Here is a 25,520-nt window from a genome sequence, read left to right as displayed (position 1 = left end):
CACATAACACCCAGCCATCACGAGGCAGAGAAAATCCCTGACCCCGCCGGGAATCGAACCCGGGAACCCGGGCGTGGGAAGCGAGAACGCTACCGCACGACCACGAGATGCGGGCGCTCACATTATGTTGTGGGGAAGGCAAACCATAGATTGCGGTTTGTCGACAGAACATTTAGAAGAGCCAACAGATCTACCACGCTTGTTCGTTCTCAGAGTATTTCTATTCTGTATTGTGGGATCATTACCAGATAGTATTGGCAAAGAACACTGAAAAAAATTCAAAGAAAGACAGCTCGTTTTATATTATCGCGAAATAGGGGAGAGAGTGTCACGAATATGATAAGCAAATCGAAATGGCAATCATTAAAACAAAGGCTTTGTTCGTCGAGGCGAGATCTTTTCGTAGAATTTCGGTCACCAACATTCTCCTCTGAATGTGAAAACATGTCATTGTCACCACCCTACATACTGAGAAATGTTCATCGTAATACAATAAGAGAAATGAAAGCTCGTAGAGAAAGATTTAAGTGTTCATTTTTCCCACGCGCAATTCGTAAGTGGAACGGTAGGGAAATAGTCTGACGGTGGTTCGAAGAACCCACTGCCAGACACGTAAGTATGAATTGCAGAGTACTCAGGCAGACGTAGATAAATGACAGAGGAAACTGAATAATCAGTGACGATTAGGGCACTGCCGTTCTGGGCTGCGATAACTGAGCTCCTTTCTCATTAACAGGCGCTTTAGGGGAGTCGGGAAACGAATATCTTTCCCGACTCACATGAGTATAGCAACGAGTGGTAACTGCCTACAGTACCTATTTCAACAAAACTGGAACTACACTGATGAAGATCTCCATAAGAAAAACTGCAAACTGCAGTACAAACCACACAATGTTTCATTCTAATAAATGTTGGGGATGGAATGAGCTGCTCGTACTGCAGTCACCTTCGCTAGATGGCAGCTTCACTGGTTCTTGGCGGAAAATACGTGGAGTGAGCAGTGTCGGTAAAGTCCTCCACATGCGTTGACAAGAAAACAGAACTAATGCTGATAATTTCACTTTTAGATGCAGACGGGGTATAGAGTGCTGCATACAGCTCAAACTGTCAGAATGTGTAGGGAACCCAATGGCAAACACTATCCGATACTTTTTTGTGTGGAGTGTGTGTGCTTGTATGCAGGCGTGGAAAGGGGGGTGTGGGGAGGGGGGCTAACATCGTCAGTTGTTTACAGCGGTTTGACGCCGCTCTACATCTCTTCGTATTTTGTGTCAACTTCTTCATGTCCACATATTAATTACAGACTGCTGGTTAATCGGTTGTCGACAGCATGCAATTTTTCTGTCCCTACAATTTCGCCTCTCAGCTGCTCTTCCCAGTGCCAAGTGGACTAGCGTTCTGATGTGTGTTACATTGTGTCTCTTTTTCTCCTCGTCTATTCGATCTCCTACTTCAACAGTTCGTTAGCTATTCACTTTTTTTGGTACTACTTTTATCATACTTTTCTCCTCCGACTCTTTCAGAGTCCTCGTTTCGCTTCCATACACGGCAGTCCTAGAAAAATCGTCAACATCTCTCCGTAGCTTTACGGTACCTGTAGAAATATTTTCTCAAAGAAAGCTCTTCCGGTATAATCCTGCTTCCTTTTTAAAACATGGACTATTCAAAATCTTCCTTACCGCTGGGATGAAGGGCTAAGGTGGGAAAACTAAATATATATCTAGACGAAAGTTCACAACAAAATGAAGTATATTTGTCAACATGTCTCTAAGTAGCTGTTCACTCCAGTAACGAAAGATTCGTGGGAAACAGGTACACAGTTTCAAATCACAATGAATCTCTTAATCCACAGCGCAGTGCGCGCTGATACGAAATTTCGTGAAGGATGAATACGGCTTTCCTGACCAAAACTGGAACCTGGATCCGTCCGTTTTGCGAACAGTGGTTTAATCAACGATAAGTTGGTAGGTGTGTTTCTACATGTGAAAGATGATGTCTATCCAGCTTCCCCGCCAGTTGCATGAGAGAGATGGCCCGCTATGATGATACAAATCAGGTTCAAAAAAATGGTTCAAATGGCTCTGAGCACTATGGGACTCAACTGCTGTGGTCATAAGTCCCCTAGAACTTAGAACCACTTAAACCTAACTAACCTAAGGACAGCACACAACACCCAGCCATCACGAGGCAGAGAAAATCCCTGACCCCGCCAGGAATCGAACCCGGGAACCCGGGCGTGGGAAGCGGGAACGCTACCGCACGACCACGAGATGCGGGCGCAAATCAGGTTCTCTCTAAATACACGCCACAACGGTCGTCACCTGGATTGAATGAGGTCGGAGACGGCCGCGACGAGACCCGGCAACGGACGGCCCCGTGGTACTACCGAGGGGGAAGAACGTCCTGCTCGGCTTATGGGCCGGCCGGTGTGGCCGAGCGGTTCTAGGCGCTTCAGTCTGGAACCGCGCGACCGCTACGGTCGCAGGTTCGAATCCTGCCTCGGGCATGGATGTGTGTGATGTCCTTAGGTTAGTTAGGTTTAAGTAGTTCTAAGTTCTAAGGGACTGATGACCACAGATGTTAAGACCCATAGTGCTCAGAGCCATTTGAACCATCGGCTTATGGCCCTGGCGCAGCAATTTGAGCAGCAGCTGGTACCACAGTGACACAACGAACTGTTACAAATCGGTTACTTCACGGTCAGCTCCGAGCCACACGCCCAGCAGCGTGCATTCCATTGACCACAAACGACCGCCGTTTGCGATTTCAGTGGTGCTAAGCGGAAGCTTGTTGGAAGGCAGGTTGGAGGTCTGGTGTGTCTTTTGATGAAAGCTGGTTCTGCCTCGGTGCCAGTGATGGCCCTGCAACCAACCCGTCTACGTGCTAGACACACTGGACCAACAAATGGAGTTACGGTCTGGGGTGCGAAGCAGTATTCCAAGGGGTGTTTCTCAACAAGATAACGCTCCCCCACATACCGCTGTTGTAACCACACATGCTCTACAGAGCGTCAACATGTTGCCTTGGCCTGTTCGATCGCCAGATCTGTCACCAGTCGGCGTCGTCGGACGGCAACTGCAGCGATATCCTCAAACAGCATTAACTGTCTCTATATCGACAGACCAAATGCAACAGGCACGGAACTGCATCCCACAAACTGACATCCGGCACATGTACAACACAATGTATGCACGTTTTCGTGGTTGCATTCAACATTCAGGCGGCTACACCAGTTATGAATGCGCCAGCAATTCAGATTTGCAATGCCATATTTCGCGCTTACATTAACCTGTGATTTTAGAATGTTAATCACTTAAAAAGACTGATGAGCCAAAACATTATGACCACCTGCTTCATACGTCTACATGTCTACGCACAGGTCAGTGATTCGCGTAAATAACGGGCTGCTGGTTTGCGTGAGTGGTGTTGGCGCCCGATAGCGATCCAGATGGGTTCCACAGGATTTACATCAGGCGAATTGGTCGCTCTGACATCGACGTGAGTTCATTATAGTGCTTCTCAAACCACTGTAGCACGGTTGAGTCTCCTAGACACTGACAATTAAACTGCTGAAAGATGACATCGCCGTCGGGGTAGACATAAAGCATGAATGGATGTAGGTAGTTCACAGTTACCATCCTGTCTTCGATTACTACCACAGATCCCATGCAAGCGCAGGAGAAAGTCTTCCATAGCACAATACAGCTCCTCCAGCTTGCGTCTCTGCTGCGCTGCCGGCCGCGGTGGCCAGGCGGTTCTAGGCACTGCAGTCCTGAACCGCGCGACTGCTACAGTCGTAGGTTCGGATCCTGCCTCGGGCATGAATGTGTGTGATGCCCTTAGGTTAGTTCGGTTTAAGTAGTTCTAAGTTCTAGGGGACTGATGACCTCAGATGTTAAGTCCCATATTGCTCCGAGCCATTTGAACCTTTTTTTCTGCTGCGCTGCGCCTTCCGACCCGCCGCCTTGAAGACGGCGTTTGTGGAGACGACCATCGACATAGTGTAGCAAAAATGTGATTCACCCGGATAGGCGACACGTTTCCATTGATCGAGGGTCTAATCTAGATGGTCCCTTGCCCCCTACAATAGTAATTGATGTCGTTGTGTCAACATGTAGTGGTGGTATGCTGCAGAGCTTCATGTTCAACAATGTGAGATGAACGGTGTGGTCCTAAACACTTGTGCGTGCTCCAGCATTGCGCTCTTTCGGCAGAGATGCCACAGATCACCATCTACCCTGCTTTACATAGCAGACGAGCCTCCGAACCCCACGTTCTCTGAATAGTCATGGTCCTCCAACCATGTAACGTCCAGTTGTAGTTTCACTGTCCTACCTATTTCCGTAGATACTCAGGACAGCAGCACGTGAACATTCAACCAGCTTCACCGTTTTCGAGACCTAGTTAGCACGCTCAACGTAATAATAACCTACCCTTTGTCAATGTTGCTTATCTCAATGCATTTCTCGATTTGCACCCCATACGTTCGCTAGGGTGAACTCCGTCCGTGTCTGCCCTACTTTCATACTTTTATGACCGCGTCATGTGCCCGCAACGCCACCAGGAGGCAGCCTACGTCGCGGCGAGCAGTGATGTTTTGGCTGATCAGAGTACGGTACCTGCCAAATGTATTCCTGAAATTCTTCACGCTGCAGTCATTGTTTTTTGCTGTTGCAACTTTTTTTCCGTCACTGCATACGAACTGAAGAACAGTAGTACCTACTGTATGCAAAATATATGTTTTGAGTACGTGAAGATGAGTAGTCAGCCACTGAAACTTCTGTGCAGATTAAAACTGTGTGACGCGCTAGGACTCGAAACCGTAGTTTGTCTATATAGCTTTGTGCATTAGAACATTACCAGTGAAAGGCAAAATTCTGGGCTCGAGTTTCGCTCAAGCATGAAGATTTTTTATGACAGGAAGTATCGAAACAGCGCACACTCCGCTACTGAATGAAACGTTCACTCTGGTAGAAATGTACTGCAATAAACAAGAACAAAATAGGAATGACTTTTTGCGGCAATTTTAATAACTACGTATTTGCTCTTTCTCTCTGTGGTTCATTTCGACGCTGTCTACGAAGAATATTTGTTTCTGTCAAACAACGTGCACAAAAGTGACGGGGCGGATTTTCAGATTTGGAAATGTGCTGTGTATGGATCATGGGTGTTGGGACTATATTTGATGCATGGAGCGAATGTACTCACGGTAACTGAACATGCCGTTGCAAGTTGGTGTTTAGTCAACACAGCAACCCGTCACAAGTTAACCGAGTTTGGATGCGGGATGATAATCGTTCCAAGGCGCTTGGGTCATAGCGAATCGGAGACAACATAATAATTCGGTTTTCCGAGGTCGAAAGCGCCTAGTGCGGATGTCACAGAGGCAGTGTTTCCTGTCACGAAAATCGCCACGAAGGACGACCACAAGTGTTTGACTAACAGACTCCTCTCTACAGCCGCACGGGCTACCGACGGTCGGCTGTAGGCTAGACCGCAGCCGATTTGAATGTGGGACGTCACGAAGCCGCTTCTGTCAGGGCTGTAAGGTGAAGAGCACGACGCACAGTACTCAGCAACCGACGGCTAACTCTCCGTCCTCTTCTGACACCTCGACATGGCGTTCAAAGACTGGCTCTGGTCGGCGAACGTCGTCACCGGAGCACGGAACTGTGACGGTATGGACCGTGGTCGATGAATCCGAGTTCCAGCTGAATCTAACTGATAGGCGTATGAGTATATCGGGTATGCGAATTTTTTGGTCATATGGTTGTTCGTTTCTTAACCAACGCTGAGCGCTGCGTAAAAAGTTGATTATGTACATGGATAATAATAATAATAATAATAATAATAATAATAATAATAATAATAATTGGCCGGCCAGTGTGGCCGAGCGGTTCTAGGCGCTTCGGTCTGGAACCGCGCGACCGCTACGGTCGCAGGTTCGAATCCTGCCTTCGGCATGGATGTGTGTGGTGTCCTTAGGTTAGTTAGGTTTAAGTAGTTGTAAGTGCTCGGGGACTGATGACCTCAGAAGTTTAGTCCCAAAGTGCTCAGAGCCATTTGAACCAATAATAATACAGTGACGTGACAAAAGTCATGGGATACCTCATAATATCATTTTGGAACTCCTTTTACCCGGCGTAGTGCAGCAACTCGACGTGGCATGGACTCAAGAAGTCGTTGGACGTCCCTTTAAAAAATATTGAGCCACGCTGCCCACACAGCCGTTCGTAATTGCGGAAGTGATGCCGGCGCAAGAGTTTGTACACGAACTGACCTCTCGATTATATCCCATAAATATTCGATGGGATTCATGTCGGACGATCTGGGTGGCCATATCATTGTCCAGAACGTTCTTCAAACCAATCGCGAACAACTGTGGCCTGATGGCACGGCGCACTGTCAACAATAGAAATTCCATCCTTGTTGGGAGAATGAAGTCCACGAATGGCTGCAAATGGTGGCCAAGAAACCGAACGAAACCATTTACTGTTCAGTTTGACCTGAGGACTGAGTTCATTCCACGTAAACACAGCCCACACCATTATAGAGCCACCGCCAGCTTGCAGAGTGTCAACTTGGATCCATCGATTAGTGCGGTCTGCGCCACACTCGAATCCTTCCATCAGCTTTTGCCAACTACAATCGAGACTCATCTGACCAGACCACGATTTGCCATTCATCTAGGATCCAACCGATAGGTCACGGGCCTGGAAGAGATTTTGCTGGCGATGGGATGCTGTTAGCAACGGCACTTGTGTCGGTTATCTGCTGCGATAGCTCATTAACGCCAAATTTCCCCGCACTGTCTTAAGGGGCTCCGGAAAGGCTCAAAATCATGAAAAGTTCAATTTTTACATTTTTGCGTTTTCTGAATCTGCAGACTATTACCTTTTAATAGATATATAATTTATTCAATTCCGAAGACTACAACTATTTTTAAATTTTTTTTGAAATGTGTTCTACATGGGCGTGACCCACTGTGGCGCTGTTAAACTGCTGTCAAATGGTGTTATTATTAACGTCCGTGTTCATCAGGTACATTTTAGTGATGTGAGATAAAGTATGTGTTGTGGCTAACCTGTGATGGTTCAATATATATCGCTGGTGTGATTGTCGATTGTTTCATGTTTATTTACTCTGTCGTTATCTCGAAAATATTCGTAATTAATTCTGTTTCTTGAGTCTCTGTTTTGTTGAAGTATAATATTGAGTAAAAGTAAAGTTATTAGAAATCCTCTGAAGGCTTTTAAGAAAAGGAGAAATGTTGGAAAGCCAAAGGTATGTGTTATTACTGTAAACAATAAAGACGATAACCAAGTGAGTGAACCTAACCTCTCAAGTACACCTGCCCATAGCAGTCAAAGTGGGAAAGAAAATACTTCACAGAAGAAGCTTGGTTCAATGAGTGAAAACTATGAATGTTGCAATTTTCAGAGACTTAGCAGCACCTGCACTGTTGAAAAAGTGTATTCACGGAAAAACTCAAAACCCCAATGAAAGTGTAAATAGTGTTATATGGTCGAGAATCCCCAAGACTGTATTTGTTGGAATAGAAACACTTCACTTTGGTGTGTATGATGCTGTTGCGACTTTCAATGATGGCAACATTGTAAGGTGCAAGGTATTTAGAAATATGGGAATGAAGATAGGTTCTAACATGGTACGAGCGATGCTTGCTTTAGACAAGGAACGCCTTCGGGCTGCAGACAGGGCTGTAAAGAGCCTAGAAATACAAGCAAGAGTAAACAGGAGGAGGAACAAGAGGAAGCTGGAGGAGGAGTTTGCAGAGGATGAAGATAATCCATCCTATGGACCTGGAATGCACTAAAAAGTTAATCCAATCTTTGTCGCTCGATTCCCAAAACTTTTATTTTCTCATACTAATTACATGTTTCCTAAGGATCTTCCAAACATATTTGTTTCAAACTTTTAATAAATGTTACACAGTACCTTCTGCATAATTTAACACAGCCTTTTTCCAAAAAACTGTATATTTTTGAATATATAAATAAAAAATTGCAAAAAAATGTTGTGAATTTTCATTACAATTGAAAAAAAAAACATCTTTAATAACTGAACTAAAATTTTGTAAAATCCCTGTGTTAAGTTGTAGCCCATATTCCAATAAATAATCTGTAAAAAGTTCAACTTCCTACCTCAAATACTTTGTGAGGAAAGATGTAATTTATAAGCGTTATTTTAACATTGCAAGTATAGGGCGTTCCGGAGCCCCTTAACGGAAATGTTCGTCGTACGCCCCACAATGATTTCTGTGGTTTTTTCACAAAGTGCTGCTTGTCTGTTTACACTGACAATTATACGCAGACACCGCTGCTCTCGATTGTTAAATGAAGGTTACTGCGTTGTGACATCTGGTATTCTCGGCACACTCTTCACACTAAGGATCTCGGAATACTGAATTCCCTAACGATTTTCCAAATGGAAAGTTCCATGCGTCTAGGTTCAACTACCATTCCGCGTTCACAGTGTGTTAATTCTCGTCGCGTGGCTGTAATCACGTCGGAAACCTTCTCAAATGAATCACTTGAGTACAACTGACAGATCCACCAATGCACAGCCCTTTTATACATTGTGTCCGCGACACTACCGTCATCTGTAAACGTGCATATCACTGTCCCATGACTTTTGTCACCTCAGTGTAATTTCGCGCTGCTAAGTGGTGTGGTGCAAGTCTTTCCATTAGACACTACTTCGGCGTTTCGCGTGTTCCTAACCTGCCCCAGTTATCCAATCGGGGAAAGGGGACCCGCAGTTTTATGTGGAACCCGAGCCACGTTTAGTTTCTGGCGACCCCTCAGTTCGTTGAGAGTTGCAGGTTGCGTTCATATACTGCTAGAGTGGGGAGCAGCTTGGAAGGCGGTTGAGGGTCGCGTTCTGCGCAGAGAGAAGGGAAAGATACTTTGCGACCCTGCCAGTTTCCTTCCGTCAGTTCAGGCACCAAGACAGCTGACGGCGCCCTAGCATAAACATCGTTCCACAGTGAACTTTAAGAACTGCGGTCTTAGTATCGAGAATCCTTAGAAGAGCGCGCACACGCACACACACACACACACACACACACAAACACACACACACACACACTTACAACCTTCCACATAGAATTAATTAATGTTGTTGTTGTGGTCTTCAGTCCTGAGACTGGTTTGATGCAGCTCTCCATGCTACTCTATCCTGTGCAAGCTTCTTCATCTCCCAGTACCTACTGCAACCTACATCCTTCTGAATTTGCTTAGTGTATGCATCTCTTGGTCTCCCCCTACGATTTTCACCCTCCACGCTGCCCTCCAATACTAAATTGGTGATCCCTTGATGCCTCAGAACATGTCCTACCAACCGATCCCTTCTTCTGGTCAAGTTGTGCCACAAACTCCTCTTCTCCCCAATCCTGTTCAGTACCTCCTCATTAGTTATGTGATCTACCCATCTAATCTTCAGCATTCTTCTGTAGCACCACATTTCGAAAGCTTCTATTCTCTTCTTGTCCAAACTATTTATCGTCCATGTTTCACTTCCGTACATGGCTACACTCCATACAAATACTTTCAGAAAAGACTTCCTGACACTTAAATCTATACTCGATGTTAACAAATTTCTCTTCTTCAGAAACGCTTTCCTTGCCATTGCCAGTCTACATTTTATATCCTCTCTACTTCGACCATCATCAGTTATTTTGCTCCCCAAATAGCAAAACTCCTTTACTACTTTAAGTGTCTCATTTCCTAATCTAATACCCTCAACATCACCCGACTTAATTCGACTACATTCCATTATCCTCGTTTTGCTTTTGTTGATATTCATCTTATATCCTCCCTTCAAGACACCATCCATTCCGTTCAACTGCTCTTCCAAGTCCTTTGCTGTCTCTGACAGAATTACAATGTCATCGGCGAACCTCAAAGTTTTTATTTCTTTTCCATGGATTTTAATACCTACTCCGAATTTTTCTTTTGTTTCCTTTACTGCTTGCTCAATATACAGATTGAATAACATCGGGGAGAGGCTACAACCCTGTCTTACACCCTTCCCAACCACTGCTTCCCTTTCCTGTCCCTCAACTCTTATAACTGCCATCTGGTTTCTGTACAAATTGTAAATAGCCTTTCGCTCCCTGTATTTTACCCCTGCCACCTTTAGAATTTGAAAGAGAGTATTCCAGTCAACATTGTCAAAAGCTTTCTCTAAGTCTACAAATGCTAGAAACGTAGGTTTGCCTTTCCTTAATCTTTCTTCTAAGATAAGTCGTAAGGTCAGTATTGCCTCACGTGTCCCAGTATTTCTACGGAATCCAAACTGATCTTCCCCGAGGTCGGCTTCTACTAGTTTTTCCATTCGTCTGTAAAGAATTCGTGTTAGTATTTTGCAGCTGTGGCTTATTAAACTGATTGTTCGGTAATTCTCACATCTGTCAACACCTGCTTTCTTTGGGATTGGAATTATTATATTCTTCTTGAAGTCTGAGGGTATTTCGCCTGTTTCATACATCTTGCTCACCAGATGGTAGAGTTTTGTCAGGACTGGCTCTCCCAAGGCCGTCAGTAGTTCCAATGGAATGTTGTCTACTCCGGGGGCCTTGTTTCGACTCAGGTCTTTCAGTGCTCTGTCAAACTCTTCACGCAGTATCGTATCTCCCATTTCATCTTCATCTACATCCTCTTCCATTTCCATAATATTGTCCTCAAGTACATCGCCCTTGTATAGACCCTCTATATACTCCTTCCACCTTTCTGCTTTCCCTTCTTTGCTTAGAACTGGGTTTCCATCTGAGCTCTTGATGTTCATACAAGTGGTTCTCTTATCTCCAAAGGTCTCTTTAATTTTCCTGTAGGCAGTATCTATCTTACCCCTAGTAAGATAAGCCTCTACATCCTTACATTTGTCCTCTAGCCATCCCTGCTTAGCCATTTTGCACTTCCTGTCGATCTCATTTTTGAGACGTTTGTATTCCTTTTTGCCTGCTTCATTTACTGCATTTTTATATTTTCTCCTTTCATCAATTAAATTCAATATTTCTTCTGTTACCCAAGGATTTCTATTAGCCCTCGTCTTTTTACCTACTTGATCCTCTGCTGCCTTCACTACTTCATCCCTCAAAGCTACCCATTCTTCTTCTACTGTATTTCTTTCCCCCATTCCTGTCAATTGTTCCCTTATGCTCTCCCTGAAACTCTGTACAACCTCTGGTTCTTTCAGTTTATCCAGGTCCCATCTCCTTAAATTCCCACCTTTTTGCAGTTTCTTCAGTTTTAATCTACAGGTCATAACCAATAGATTGTGGTCAGAGTCCACATCTGCCCCTGGAAATGTCTTACAATTTAAAACCTGGTTCCTAAATCTCTGTCTTACCATTATATAATCAATCTGATACCTTTTAGTATCTCCAGGGTTCTTCCATGTATACAACCTTCTATCATGATTCTTAAACCAAGTGTTAGCTATGATTAAATTGTGCTCTGTGCAAAATTCTACCAGGCGGCTTCCTCTTTCATTTCTTAGCCCCAATCCATATTCACCTACTACGTTTCCTTCTCTCCCTTTTCCTACACTCGAATTCCAGTCACCCATAACTATTAAATTTTCGTCTCCCTTCACAATCTGAATAATTTCTTTTATTTCATCATACATTTCTTCAATTTCTTCGTCATCTGCAGAGCTGGTTGGCATATAAACTTGTACTACTGTAGTAGGTGTGGGCTTCGTATCTATCTTGGCCACAATAATGCGTTCACTAAGCTGTATTGAACTCAATCAGCCGGCCAGAGTGGCCGAGCGGTTCTAGACGGGACCGCTACGGTCGCAGGTTCGAATCCTGCCTCGGTCATGGATGTGTGTGATGTCCTTAGGTAGGTTAGGTTTAAGTAGTTATAAGTTCTAGGGGGCTGATGACCTCCGATGTTAAGTCCCATAGTGCTCAGAGCCATTTGAACCATTTTTGAACTCAATCACAACATTCCTAATCGTATAAAATACCGAGATAAATAATTTCTTTACATTAATTTCTATATGGTTGAAGACGACAGACTCTGAAAGTAAAACAGCTGTAAAGAAAAATATAAAAAAAAACAGGAAAGCAACTGCATGTGGTAACAAGGTATATATGCAAAACTTCATGCTGTTTCGAGATTTGTAAAAACTTTCTTAAAAACTCTAAGTTAAAGTAAGTGCTGTGTGTGGCCGTACCTTTTGATTGTTTTGACTTTGAACCTTAAAATTTTTACTCCGACAAAGGACCGTAAAACTTAACACGTGATGTGAATGTGAGCTTGATATATCTACTCGTTCCCGAGATTTTGGGTCATAACAGTCGGGCAGACAGACAGGCGCACAAGAGGGTTTAGTATTATAATGGCTACGTTTTTACCGAATAAGATACGGAACCCTAATGAAGTAACTTGTTTAATGTAACTTTTTTCAAAAACAGTGTACAAACTGCAACGCATGTTAGACAACAACACAAAGGATTTACTAAATACAGCAATAAATAAATAGTGATACAGATGATGTGTGTGAACAATGTTGTTCTGGCTTGTCCTGGCAGGAGAGGCTCGGCTGTGGTGTGAAATGTGTTCACGTAGTAGAAAATAGACCGCATTAACCAGTTGCAGAGATAAAAGAGAGCTGTACGTTATGTAGACATTCTAGCTTCAAATGGCTCTAAGCACTATGGGACTTAACATCTGAGGTCATCAGTCCCCTAGAACTTAGAACTACTTAAACCTAACTAACCTAAGGACATAACACACATCCATGACCGAGGTAGGATTCGAACCTGCGACCGTAGCACCAGCGCGGTTCCGGAGTGAAGCACCTAGAACCGCTCGGCCACAGTGGCCGGTGTTTAAGAAGCGGCTGTTCAAAATTCCACTCCTTGGGAAGACATAGGGGATGATAAGTTTTATGAAATTATTTCATTGTGAAAGCATTTCCAAAGATAAGGCTATGAAAATTTGTATTTGGCTTGGAACAAACAAAAAATAACGTGTATCACTATTTTTGGAAATTCAGCTCCCAAGGGGGAAATACGGGATGAACAATTAAAAGAAAATATTTTGAGCTATTTTAAAAAGCTTATCTATGAAAATCAGCATTTCACTTCTCGACGAGATATACAGAAATACACACAGTATTAGGGGCTGAAACTTTGTATGAAAATGTCACCACAAGGTACCAGTAACAGGAACCTTTGACTCCAACTACCAGAACCGATTTATGGTCAGAAGTACATTCGGGAGAGACCATGCTTCTATGGCATTAATTGGCGTGAAAAGCTTGAAAGGTGTTGCAATTTGTGAACAACATAAAAATTCGATTAAAAGAAAAAAATGTGTGCAGACCATACGACATGCGAGAGAGAAACAGCGGACGCTACGGTACTATTTCTTAATTTTCAAGAACCGGTTTCGACAGACTTTGCTGTCATTTTCATGTCTTATAATATTTTTGATACGAAACGTGTTCATGGGGCTGCAACTCACAATGAACACCTTTTGTAACAAAAATTTTTTAAGACTTGAAGATGACAGCAAAGTCTTTCCAAACCGGTTGCTGGAAATAAAGAAATACTTAGGAAATATTGACTTCAGAAAATTTTTTACTAAGAGGAAAAAAACGTCAAAATAGAACCTTCAAGGAAAAGCGTGGTGGTGCGTGGAAATTCACGTACACTTCAGTGATGTAATCTTGGTAGGAGAACATATTAATACCTTTCCACGCGAGGAAAGCAAAGCCATTATAAACAGCTTAAGTCGCAGGAGGAATGCCTAAGTACAGACCTTTATGATAACAGACTGTATGAAGCATTCAGAGCAAAGCATCCAGAAAAAAACAGTTACAAGTAAAGGCTGTATTAAGTCCACAAGTAGCGATACTTGTGCTGCAGCAACAGGCTTACAGAAAGCGTTCTCTCTGCCAAGACTTAGCCACAGCCACATGTGCTACTCCCATCAACTCTGATGTTACAATTTCGGAAACCACATGGCCGGTACTGGTGGTTGTATGATTTGTATATGTGAAGTGAAGCCGGCCGGTGTGGCCGTGCGGTTCTAGGCGCTTTAGTCTGGAACCACGTGACCGCTACGGTCGCAGGTTCGAATCCTGCCTCGGGCATGGGTGTGTGTGATGTCCTTAGGCTAGTTAGGCTTAAGTAGTTCTAAGTTCTAGGGGACTGATGACCACAGATGTTAAGTCCCATAGTGCTCAGAGCCATTTTTTTGTGACGTGGAGACTAGTCAGAAAGAGGAGGGAACTAGATGGCGTCCTGCATAACACAGGCATCAAATGTGGGACTTCTCAAAACTTACAAACAAAATCTGTCTCTACAGAGTGATAACTGCGCTGGTCGATTAAAGAACAGGATGTCTTGGTTTCTATACATATTCATTGTGTCAAACGGTTTCTTTAATACCACTGATCACAAATTTCTTCGGATCGTGAAAACGTTGGTCTTATTGAGAAACGCACTGGTGGCTGGACATTCTGCGTAGAGCACCGGCTAAGGCTTACGGTTATCGTGTTGACGGGACCAGTTCAAATACTTCTCGTATACTTTTCTTTACATAACTAATTCGTGGGGAGGGCAGGCTGATGAATGACTTTACGATCATATCTTTATAGTTGAAAGAAAACCATGTACTTGCACCGTAAATATTATGCTACCCAAATGTGCTCTAATTTTCCAAACCTGTCATGTCGATTTTTATAGCCAGGTTAAAATTTTGTCAGAGAAGATCTCATAATGCTTCCAACTCGCTAAAGACTAATAAAGAAATCGTTTCGGGGGAAGATTCTTTAAAATACATTCTTTATTTCTGCATCAGTTTAGTTCGCCTATTTTCACAGAAATGATCAAATACGCGTGGTTGGCATCGGAATTGTTCTAAGAAAGAACATTCTTTTGGAATTCAATTCGAAAGACTCGTGTTTTTTGGTATTGCTTCTGGAAAATCCATGAGCTTGCATGGCAGTGGCGTTCATTAAATGTGGGTAGAGTTCTAAGGATTTGTGTTTCGGTTGCTTCTACGTTGAACACCATCGCAAATTCTATCTTACCACGGAAAGGGATGCAAGCGATATTCTGTAAGAAACGGAATACACTTTTGAAACAGATTTGCTGTGATGACTGATTATTTATGAAATTCCTACTGCGAAAATGTCCATTTTTGTATAATTCAGCATGAAATGTACCAGGGGTTCCCAAACTTTTGCTCTGACGGAACACTTTGAGAATCCTAATACTTTGATGAAAACTTTTTTTTATTTTGAAGGTTGACTAAATATTAAAAAGTGGCAAAAAATTCCTTTATTCGGAGATTATTTCATTTGTAAGTTACAATTAGTAACACACAAATCATAATAAAATTAAAAAATGGTTATTATCGTCAAAAACTCAGAGAAAAAAAGCCACACCAGTGTCCCGCGGAAAATAGCAAAGGAAACCCCGACATATTCAATGCAATGTTATTCTGTACGATGTAATTAAAAAAGAAAAGTAGCACCCGGGCTGAATTTAAACTCATAGCGCCAAGGCGGTAGGCGTAAACCTTAGGCACTGCTCTAGGCTCGCCTGCTCGAAACGCTACTTACGTTACAGGCGTTACTGGTATAGGAGGTATACATAAAACTTCAACATAGATTTTCTCGGAAAGTAGTGACCGTCGCATTTATACATGCCGGCCAGGTACTCACGACAGGTCCCCCTACAATAAACCTAACTCATGATAACCAGTGATTAACAGTTCTGATGGTCCTCTTTTTTTTATTTATTTATTTTTTTATTTGGCCTTTGAGTGTGTACTGAATTTAGCCATCGGCAACTCATAGTGACAATATACACATAATTGAATAAACAAATACAGAAATGCATATTTACAAGAATAAAAAGCTTAACTGTTACAGTTTTGTACATAATGTTTTAAAAATTGAATTGAATGGAAGTGGAAAATAATTAAAAGTGTCTTGGCTTACAGTTCACACCAATTCTAAAATATTTTCATCAGCAAGACATATTTATAATTTACGTACACCATTAAAACCTACAGATTGTGACCAGAACTCTTGATGAAGTTAACTATCACTTTATGTAGACGAACGTGTTTAGTACACAAAAGAGAAGAAGCTGATTGAGGAAGATGGTAGCCCATACTCAGCAATGTCTTCAGAAAGACCAACGTACGTTGCAAGCTGTGGAAGATGTGAAGACTGCTATTGTTGTTGCAAGACCCTCGAAACCCTTCAAAGCGCTGAACATGGGGAACAAAACCTTCTCTGAATTCGGCCATGTCTCATCGAAGTACACTGGCATCCCCGGAATAGGGATCACAAAAGCTATATGGCTACAAATCACCAAAGACCTCTGCGAGTGGTCTTATAGAAAAAAGGACTACAGTGATACTGCAGATTAAGAAACATGCCGTGTGTCGAAGGCTGGCATCACTCACAATCACATAAAAACTGCAATACATCCAAGCCTGAGCAGTGAGATACCTCTCAGTGAATTAAGAATCAGAGGTTTAAGGGTAAATGCTTGATTTTATTAGTAAAAGAAATGTAAATGCCATGTAACTAGGGTCTTCCCTTGGGTAGATCATTCGCCGGGTGCAAGTCTTTCGATTTGACGCCACTTCGGCGACTTGCGCGTCGATGGGGGATGAAATGATGAAGATTAGGACAACACAGCACCCAGTCCCTGAGAGGAGAAAATCTCTGACCAAGCCGGGAATCGAACCCTGGCCCTTAAGACTGACATTCTGTCGCGCTGACCACTCAGCTACCGGGAGCGGACATTCTATTAGTGAGAAAATTACACAATACTTTTCAAGAATTCTTTCAATCTAGGTGCCTACTGATGATGGTAGTGAGCAAGGGCTTATATCTGGTTCGTAACATTTCTATCGGATTTGGGTCTTTTCAAAGATTCTTATTTTTTTTTTTTTAAATGGGCAGACGCGAGAAGGATTCGCTCACGGAGGGTTCCTTACAAATTTAAGTACGAACACAGGCAGTTCATTCATTCTGGGAACCGAGGATCTCGATGATTTTTGCCGATTATCGTCATTGATACTGGCAAGATATCGGTCCCAGGGCTTACAAGACTTTAGAGTATGTATTAATTTCGAGTTGGAAGTCAGGTAATAGATGACAAAACAAATATTTTTTTCGTGTGATGACAGATTAACAATTCTGATTCCTTTCCTTTACTTGTACTGTGAAACGTTTCTTCTTGGCAAAATTCAAAATTCTAGGTCAACGGGAAGTACACTGGAAGTTTCGACGAGTGAGTTTGGGAGTATCAATATATGTGACATAAATGGCCGTATCATTTGAGTGCACTAACTTGAGGGTACAACACCAATTGACTAGATCTTAGTATCAATTTCAACTTGAGACCTTTATTTATTATACCGGGAAGGGACCGTAGACAGTATGTCAAATAAATTTCAACTCGATACGTGTACTCGTTTCGGAGAAGACACACAGCGCCGGCCGCGGTGGTCTCGCGGTTCTAGGCGCGCAGTCCGGAACCGTGCGACTGCTACGGTCGCAGGTTCGAATCCTGCCTCGGGCATGGATGTGTGTGATGTCCTTAGGTTAGTTAGGTTTAAGTAGTTCTAAGTTCTAGGGGACTTACGACCACAGCAGTTGAGTCCCATAGTGCTCAGAGCCAGAGCCAAGACACACAGCGAAATGGCAACAAAATAATTCTTTAAGGGTGACGTTTTCACCGACTGAGGTATGTAACACTAAAAAGCAAGAAAAACAGCCTAGACAGCAAAAACAGCAAAAGCTTTATCGACGCATTTCGCCTTCTTGAGGCATCTTCAGAAATCGTATAGGTACTGTAGGTAATGCATTAGTCATAAGTGTCGAAATTTTGATGTACACTTCCGGCGAAGCATAGCTACGTGCCTTCGCGGAAAATGCACACCAAAATTTCGTCTACTTGTGACTAATGCCTTACCTGTGGTTCCTACACGATTTCTGAAGATGCCTCAAGAAGGCGAAACACGTCAATAAATCTTATTCTGTTTTTCCTACTGAAAAATGTAGGCCGTTTTCGACCAAGCTTAACGCAGAGTATCAGCTGATGTTTACGGTTACCACGCTGACGGTACCAGTTCAGATCACGTACTTTTCTTGAGGTAACTAACGGTTGCTGCACACCATGGCGATAGAGTGTTTTTCCTACTGAGAAATGTAGGCCATTTTCCGGCCGAGCTTAGCGTAAAGTAGCGGCTAAGGTTTACAGTTACCACACTAACGGTACAGTTCAGAGCCTTCTCTCGTACTTTTCTTTACATAACTAACGGTTGCTGCACACCATGGTCAAAGAGTGGGACGATTTACATAAAAAGCAAAGTTAATTCTTTCTGAGAAAGTTTCTTACACAGCATACATTATTCGCTATTATCTAATTTTTTCTTTCTTTAAGAGAAAAGTTTGTATCAACGGTGTTTCACAAATGTTATCATCACTTCTCCCTGCCTCCCCCCCCCCCCCTCCCAAAATAGTTTGATGGCACTTAGATCACACTGTTCAGTTGTGGGTAGCACTGAATCGATACCTCTTCAGATCGGGTCGATGCTTCGAAATGCTGCTGTGGTTTTCAAGGCGACGCCCTTTTAACATCACACCCAGGGCCTTCCCCACATCTGGCCGGTAAGAGCATAGAGCAGTACGCGAATCACGTTTTTTGAACAAACCACAGCAAGCGATTGAGGCATGACATTAGTAACACAGGAAGAAAATTATGAACAGGCGGTAGGACGTAATCACCAGCCGCAGAGCTGCAGGTACAAAGGAACAGACACTGCAGGCGCGGAGCCGCGAGGTACTCACCGCTTGCGTCCTCCGACGGCCGCTGCCCGACGTCGACTGCGCAGGCGCGCTGCGTCTTCTCCCATTCTCTTCCTCTTCCTCTCTCTTTCTGGTTCTTTCTTACGGCTGCTCGCGAGTCCCGCCTCCCGACGGGGGCAGTGGAGGTGGTTGGCTGCAGCTGCGCCGCGCACCAAGGTCGTGGGGCGCATGCGCGGGACCCGACACCGGCTGTCGCTCCTCTCCGCTCTCCACCTTTCGTGTCTCGCGGCGGATTCCGTAGTCTCGTTCGTGCGCTCGAGCTGGGGTACACTTTCGAGGTGCGTCATTGCATATACCTACTGGTATACACTGCAGCCACCTTCTGCTGCTGGAAGAGTATCTAATGTCAAGCTGCGCGGAGTGCTTCTCACAGCTGGTGAATGGTGCGTAACACAGTGAACATCACGATCTGAGTAGTCCCAGAGATTTTCGGATCCAATGATGTAGTCCGCTCATACAGAAATTTGCATCTACTTCTAGACGTGGCGCGAGGCTCTTTATTATGTAAAAACAGTCTCGTGCCCTCAGAAACAACAAACAGCATGTGATTCCTTAGAAAGAAACCGTTACAAAATCAGCCAACAACGATCACTGGTCCTAGAGAATACCACTGAAACATTTCGCAGGCCTCCACACTTCCTTCGCCACGCCCTGCCATTTCAGAAATGGTTGTTGAGCACTTGCTCCCTCAAAATCGGTGGCAGATACTGGGACATGTCGAAGGCTGTTGTGCGTTGCAGCCAGCGGCGGCCCAGTTTCTGTGCTTGCAGACCTTTCCCTGTCAGGGCATCGTCGCTACCACGGGCGCTGAAACAGCAGAGTCGGCTGACTTGTTTACCTGACATGTTTGGTCCCACCGTGGTTTATTTGCATCGTAGTTAACGCACGACCCGTTATGACCAACATTAACCACAACAATGAAACTGTCGTGCTGACTGCCGAAACTCACGACGGCGGCGGCCGCACTGCGTCAGGTAAGCCGCCAGTCTCGTTTATATACCTGCCGGCGCGTACTTCACAAGACCACGACACGTGGCACACGCCACGGGCTGTGCGCTGTAGTAGATGCATGTGCGAGGTGGCCACGGTAACCTGAATCGACACAGTCGACGTCGAGGTCGTCACAGACGGACCGCCAGCTGAGCTGGTGTAGGATAAGTCAATGAGAGGTTGGGGTTTTAGGTGGCTGAGAGAGGGGGGGGGGGGCGTAGAGAAGGAGGCGGCCCTGGCCTGCTTCGAGAACCATCATTTAGCAAGTGTTTATTCATTTTCGAGTGCCGCAGCGTGTTTAACTTGATACAGGAAAGCCTGCGAACAGACCCATTTGTTCCAAAACTACATGATCCATCATCTACATTAATAAACTATATACTCGGTGCACAGTCACCCGATCCGAGTTACAGGTTGCCTATATCTAGGGTTCTCAAACTTTTCTCTGATGGAACACTCTAACAATCCTTGTACTTTGACAGAACACCTTGTTTATTTTGAAGGTTGGCTGAATATTAAAAAAAAACGAAAAACATGTTTCATTCAGTGATTACACAGAACTCATAATGAAATTTAAAAAGTAATTAGTATCGTTAAAAAGTCAAAGAAAAAACGCCTTGTTATTAATAGTACTTCCCGCAGCACTTACTTTCCGCTGAATATAATTTGGGAAACTCTGGCTTATATAACGGCTTCCAGGGGAAACAAAATTTTAGTTTTCAGTATTACACGTAGCCTAATTATTGATCAAATTTAAAGAACGCAGTCATAATCTACTCATTAAGACGTACAACATGATGTGAAAAGTTGAACACGAAAGGACTAGTATTATATATAGAAACTGTGAATATTTCTTGAGATAACGTAACTCACTGAATGAAAATAGTCAGACTATATTTATCCACTACTTGGGAATGAGAACACGTAGCGACTTCCAACAAACTTTACACACAATTTCAAAGTTTTACGAAACATTTTCTCGCTGACACCCGACACAAAAACATTAAAGGAAAAAAGTTTGTCGTTTACTACATTTTCGCTGTTTGTGCGGTAAAACCTCAGCATCAGGAATGACATTGTAATTTATTAATTCTCTGCTACGAACTCTATTCGCAACAGGTTTTGCAGACAGTGTCCACATATAGCACTGAATCCACCTGCAACCTTATATCATCGTACGACTCATAGTTTAGCAGATATGACGTCATAAACATTTACATGCGTGAAAAACTAGCTTTTGCTTAAAAAAGAGAACGAAAATTACTCTGAATGTACTCAGCGAGTATTGTATAATGTGTGAACTCTGTGACTTCCAATAAAGTTTAAAAATAGTTTCAAAGCTTTTCTAAACTTTTTCTCGATTACGTCTTATCGTCAGATACCTAACACACTAACACATTTGTAAAGTAATCAGAAGTCTGGAGTTGCCTTATACACGTCAGTCCTATTTCTTGGAGTGTCAAGGGTTTTGTACTTTATATTTTAAACGCCAACTTAGCAACAGACAGCTCACATGCCTTATCAACATTTATACTTACACAGTGGCACATAAAGAGTAAACATAAAATTTTACATACCTGTTAATGAATAACGACTATAGAATGAAAAGTATGCACTAATTTAAATATTTTGTCAGAAAAAGAATATCCATGCAGAATGCACTATGCATTATAAATTGTACATATTAATAATTAATATTAACAATTCATATTAGTATTAATTCCGTTAAAATTAATCATACACTTTAGAGTTTCAAAGATCATGTCAGATTGTACAATCATGTTTATTAAATCTTTTCTCTAAGCAGCTGAAGGTACATATAAAGATGTCTTTCATTACTCATGTTTATACCTCGAACGAGAAGCAGAAATATACGGAACTCCAAAACATCATGCCGATTAAGGTAACATCGTGTGCGTATTTAACTCTTCCATGCCTTGAAATAAATGCACTCGTCCCTATCATTTACAAAATCCCCTTTTTATAATGTAGGAACGATAACTCGGTTTTCTTCGATGTGCGCAACACTAATTACTGACATAAATGATTGAAATAAATTCTCCGAGTAATGCAATTGTTAATAAAATATTACATCTTTTGTAATTTATAAACGGAACAGTCACAGTATATAGGCATTTGCCGTACCCGTCCTTCTACTAGCGACAATCAGATAAAAATAAATGAAGTTTACATTCAGTTGTTCGTGTATCCTCTTCGATAAGAGTTGAATGCGATAATGGAGCGAAGTCTTTTTTAAATCGACCTATGAATAAAATACATAAAATCTAAAACCGTATCTGATTGGAAGGATACGTGTTGTTGTAATGGTAGGTGCGTGGGGGTGTCACAACTATACCCACATTCGGAAGGCGCGGAATTGAAATGCCCGTCTGCCCATTCAGATTTCCGTTTCCATGGTTTCTGTAAACCTCTTAAGTCAGATCACTGTAAGTTTTCCCTGAAAATAACATGCCGATTCCCTTACCCTTCCTTGTCCTACCGCAGTTTATGCCCCACCAATTATGACTTCGTGATTAAGCGATAAACCCTTATCTTCCTTACTTCCGAAGAATCAATAGAACAAAAGTAGTCAATGTGACCGTCTTCATGAATCTAATTCCGTGTAATATGAATTTATGTCTTTTCTTTAAGCTGTCATTTTTGTGAGCATAAAGTTGTTTTACCGATACACGGATGATCTTGTGATATATCCCAAACGTTCCAATTTTGTTTAACTTACATCTTAATAGCACGTCAAAACTGAGGCATTTATTTATAATTCTTAACTGACTATAAAGTAACGACAGAACGAAAATGTGTGCAATGTTAGCAGAGAAAGTCTCGTAAATGCGTGGTTAATGCCTGCTTTCGCCTCGTTAGTGGTTTTTATTATGTAATTAACTTCATGAGTCTGTTAGAGAAACTTTCCCTACGAACTGTTAAAATTATTCTAAAAACTGATTCGAAGGCGAGCTTGACTATTTCGTTCAATCTAGTGGTCATCATATTTCTTTGGTTAGAGATCCATTCACATTATTGTTTGGTTCCACATCAATTTCATGTGAAAAAGTCCTTTTCCAGCATCTTTAGTGCGCCGTGATATGTGTAAGACACATGCCTGCCAGGTTAACCAAGCAAGGGCAAGTAAATTCAAACTAAACCGTTTAAAATTTACTTCTATTTTATACCATCAATAAGTCCATACTTTCATTGTTTCCTACGGATTGCAAATGCCACACAAAGGTCAGTTCAACAAAGTGTACCACGTTTACCTACTCTACTGTGTGTGGCAGCCGTTTAACCACCTTAATCGGCGTCAGATGATTTTTGGAATTGAAAAGGAAATGGAAGATTAACGTTTCAACGTCTTGTTGACAACAAGGTCACCAGAAACGGAGCACTACGTCGGACTGGGGAACGAAAAGAGCCGTTCCCTTTTCAAAGATACCATTTATCTTAGATGATTCAGGGAAACCACCGAGCTAAATGTGCATGGCCGACCGCTAATTAAACCGCTGTCCTCTCGAATGCGAGTACAGTTATGAGCATGTCACTTCAATGAACATTTTTCCACCACAACATCCACCTGAACGCAGTTGTATACAGTATCCAGTACCCACCCCTAAAACTTTAAACGGTACTAACTGATAGAAATTTGATATAAACTGATTTTTACACAGTTGTTTCAGTGCGGATCGTTGAGGTAACGGATGACAACCATCCGGGACTAGAGACAGCCGCAATTTGCTCTCCACCGTTGGTCATGAGACGGAGTGAGAGCGCCCACGAAATTAGTTTGTGCGCTACATCACAGAGAAAAATAATGTTCTATTAAAAAGAAATTATAAGACTCTGGTGCATCACTAAATACATTCTATAGGTAACTTCGCAGAAAGAGTAACGTTTCTTACATTTACCTATGCATATGAATATTGCTTCCAGTTTCACTTGTTATTTTGTAAGTCAGAGAGAAAAAAGATGTTATCTGAAACACTATTATCTTAGAAAACAAATAAATACAGTTATGTGATGGAGGAAAAGTTTCCTGCAAAATTTGTCTGAGCGACACTGGCTTTCCCGTTCTTCTTGTCTTCCCAAAACTTTCTCATCCTTTCACTTTGGGTCTCTGTCTTTCTTGAGTCCATAAGTTTTTAAGTTTCAGAATCCTTCCTGTTGGGTTCTTGGACAAGACGTCACACAGATCACCCAGAACATTATGACCACTTACTTAATAGACGGTATGTCCACCTCTTCCATGGATAACTGCGGCGATGCGTCGTGGCATGGAAGCACTGAGGCCTGGAGGGAACTGGCACCACATCTGCACACACAAGGCCCTAAATTCCAGTAAACTCCAGGGAAGGGGGCGACGAGATCCGACGCCACGTTTAATAACATCGCAGATGTGTTCGATCGGTTTCAGATCTGCCATCTGGGAGGCCAGCGCATCAATTGGAACTCTCCACCGTGTTCCAACTCCAGGGAAGGGGGCGACGAGATCCGACGCCACGTTTAATAACATCGCAGATGTGTTCGATCGGTTTCAGATCTGTCATCTGGGAGGCCAGCGCATCAATTGGAACTCTCCACCGTGTTCCAACTCCAGGGAAGGGGGCGACGAGATCCGACGCCACGTTTAATAACATCGCAGATGTGTTCGATCGGTTTCAGATCTGCCATCTGGGAGGCCAGCGCATCAATTGGAACTCTCCACCGTGTTCCAACTCCAGGGAAGGGGGCGACGAGATCCGACGCCACGTTTAATAACATCGCAGATGTGTTCGATCGGTTTCAGATCTGTCATCTGGGAGGCCAGCGCATCAATTGGAACTCTCCACCGTGTTCCAACTCCAGGGAAGGGGGCGACGAGATCCGACGCCACGTTTAATAACATCGCAGATGTGTTCGATCGGTTTCAGATCTGCCATCTGGGAGGCCAGCGCATCAATTGGAACTCTCCACCGTGTTCAAACTCCAGGGAAGGGGGCGACGAGATCCGACGCCACGTTTAATAACATCGCAGATGTGTTCGATCGGTTTCAGATCTGCCATCTGGGAGGCCAGCGCATCAATTGGAACTCTCCACCGTGTTCCAACTCCAGGGAAGGGGGCGACGAGATCCGACGCCACGTTTAATAACATCGCAGATGTGTTCGATCGGTTTCAGATCTGTCATCTGGGAGGCCAGCGCATCAATTGGAACTCTCCACCGTGTTCCAACTCCAGGGAAGGAGGCGACGAGATCCGACGCCACGTTTAATAACATCGCAGATGTGTTCGATCGGTTTCAGATCTGCCATCTGGGAGGCCAGCGCATCAATTGGAACTCTCCACCGTGCTCCAACTCCAGGGAAGGGGGCGACGAGATCCGACGCCACGTTTAATAACATCGCAGATGTGTTCGATCGGTTTCAGATCTGTCATCTGGGAGGCCAGCGCATCAATTGGAACTCTCCACCGTGTTCCAACTCCAGGGAAGGAGGCGACGAGATCCGACGCCACGTTTAATAACATCGCAGATGTGTTCGATCGGTTTCAGATCTGCCATCTGGGAGGCCAGCGCATCAATTGGAACTCTCCACCGTGTTCCAACTCCAGGGAAGGGGGCGACGAGATCCGACGCCACGTTTAATAACATCGCAGATGTGTTCGAT

The 25,520-nt window shown here is 43.3% G+C and overlaps 1 long non-coding RNA gene across 1 annotated transcript in view; it reads right to left on the bottom strand.

Moving 5' to 3' along the window:
* The window catches only part of LOC126198800 (uncharacterized), a 163,093-nt gene extending 144,160 nt beyond the window's left edge, over positions 1-18,933 (bottom strand). The window contains exon 1 of the long non-coding RNA XR_007540103.1: positions 18,859-18,933. This is a non-coding gene — a long non-coding RNA (uncharacterized LOC126198800). The remainder of the gene's footprint in view (positions 1-18,858) is intronic.
* Positions 18,934-25,520: the final 6,587 nt, after the last annotated feature.

This window comes from Schistocerca nitens, chromosome 8 (assembly GCF_023898315.1).
Source record: "Schistocerca nitens isolate TAMUIC-IGC-003100 chromosome 8, iqSchNite1.1, whole genome shotgun sequence".
NCBI lineage: Eukaryota > Metazoa > Arthropoda > Insecta > Orthoptera > Acrididae > Schistocerca > Schistocerca nitens.
The sequence above is the reverse complement of the archived record's forward strand: the minus strand, read 5'-3'. Positions and strand labels throughout refer to the sequence as shown.